Genomic DNA, 2,050 nt, shown 5'->3' with positions numbered 1-2,050 from the left:
GACTGGGATTACACACCACTAGGACTGAGATTACAACCCACTAGGACTGTGATTACACACCACTAGGACTGGGATTACACACCACTAGGACTGAGATTACAACCCACTAGGACTGGGATTACACACCACCAGGACTAAATAAAATGTTTTTTTAAATAGATTAGACATTTTAAAAGCACTCATTCGAAGTGGAAGAACAGCAAAACGTAGATAAATCTCCTGATAGAGGAAACTACATTATTCAAGAGTCAACACTACGACAATACACGACATTTTAAAGTGAGATTACTTTTTACATAAAGATCAGGGGAGAGCGCGAACGCAGTCCCCCACTACCATAAATTATGCAATCGAGATTTCCACATTTGAGAAATTCGCAGGGGTCAGCACAGCCGGAGTGCAATGGCTGAGCCTCGCCCTGGGTGAACCGCCTTCTTGATCACGGTGTCTCCCTTGCCAGGTAAGTATGAGTTGTACAGGTTGGTAGAGGAGCACTCATTACAGGACAAAGGTGTTTGACTCACGGTTACCACTTCTACTACTGATATACCACATCATATTGAACAAGGTTTAATGATGTTTACGAATACTGTCGCGGACAAGGCGAAGGAAAAGCAATACATTTTGTATTACTATATTATTTCACGGACCGATTGTTTTCCCATCATGCAACACGGTAGAAATTCTATATACATTGCATTTTTTGTCTAAATGTTGGTCTGGTTACACACAAGTAGGGCGATGTACCAAAATGCTGAAATCACATTCGTGCACACAGCCAACCGAAAGACACCACTTTTTTCTGGTGTTTTGTAGCGTTCCAGACGTTGTAGGAATAGTTTCATCACGCTTGTTTTCTGCTCTCAGTAAAATATGATTCCACCATCGACCACAGGGTGGCATACGAACCACAGATATGGAGGAGAAACAGTAGCCTACTACTTCATCAACAAGACACAGTAGTAGCTACTCGGGGTGTGCTGACATGGCCATACTCGTATTTGTAATTGAATCTGTAAATGTATAGATTATAGTCAGATAGGATGAAAAACGAATCATTTTAACATGTCTAAATAGATGTTGGCAAAATACCTTCCTACACGTTCTCAAAGTGGGTTGTAATGTCAGTGGGTTGTAATGTCAAAGTGGGTTGTATTGTCAGTGGGTTGTAATGTCAAAGTGGGTTGTAATGTCAAAGTGGGTTGTAATGTCAGTGGGTTGTAATGTCAAAGTGGGTTGTAATGTCAGTGGGTTGTAATGTCAGTGGGTTGTAATGTCAAAGTGGGTTGTAATGTCAGTGGGTTGTAATGTCAGTGGGTTGTAATGTCAACGTGGGTTGTAATGTCAGTGGGTTGTAATGTCAAAGTGGGTTGTAATGTCAGTGGGTTGTAATGTCAGTGGGCTGTAATGTCAAAGTGGGTTGTAATGTCAGTGGGTTGTAATGGTTGTAATGTCAGTGGGTTGTAATGTCAAAGTGGGTTGTAATGTCAGTGGGTTGTAATGTCAGTGGGTTGTAATGTCAGTGGGTTGTAATGTCAAAGTGGGTTGTAATGTCAGTGGGTTGTAATGTCAAAGTGGGTTGTAATGTCAGTGGGTTGTAATGTCAGTGGGTTGTAATGTCAGTTTGTTGTAATGTCAGTTTGTTGTAATGTAAAAGTGGGTTGTAATGTCAAAGTGGGTTGTAATGTCAGTGGGTTGTAATGTCAAAGTGGGTTGTAATGTCAGTGGGTTGTAATGTCAGTGGGTTGTAATGTCAGTGGGTTGTAATGTCAGTGGGTTGTAATGTCAAAGTGGGTTGTAATGTCAGTGGGTTGTAATGTCAGTTTGTTGTAATGTAAAAGTGGGTTGTAATGTCAGTGGGTTGTAATGATAGAGTTCAGTGTGTCAAATCGGAGGGCCTGTTGTCCGGACCCCTGGCAGTTTCTATGGTGGTGCCACAGGGTTCAATCCTCGGGCAGACTCTCTTCTCTGTAAACATCGATGATGTTGCTCTTGCTGCTGGTGATTCTCTGGTACACCTCTACGCAGACGACACCATTCTGTATACTTC

The 2,050-nt window shown here is 42.0% G+C and overlaps 1 non-coding gene across 1 annotated transcript; it reads right to left on the bottom strand.

The window, feature by feature from the left end:
* Positions 1-304: 304 nt before the first annotated feature.
* Positions 305-468, bottom strand: LOC135562008 (U1 spliceosomal RNA). Its single transcript, XR_010459831.1, has one exon. It is a non-coding gene; the product is annotated as a U1 spliceosomal RNA (small nuclear RNA).
* Positions 469-2,050: the final 1,582 nt, after the last annotated feature.

The sequence above is a fragment of the Oncorhynchus nerka genome, linkage group LG18 (genome assembly GCF_034236695.1).
Source record: "Oncorhynchus nerka isolate Pitt River linkage group LG18, Oner_Uvic_2.0, whole genome shotgun sequence".
In the NCBI taxonomy this organism is placed as follows: domain Eukaryota; kingdom Metazoa; phylum Chordata; class Actinopteri; order Salmoniformes; family Salmonidae; genus Oncorhynchus; species Oncorhynchus nerka.
This window is presented reverse-complemented; position numbering and strand designations above follow the sequence as displayed.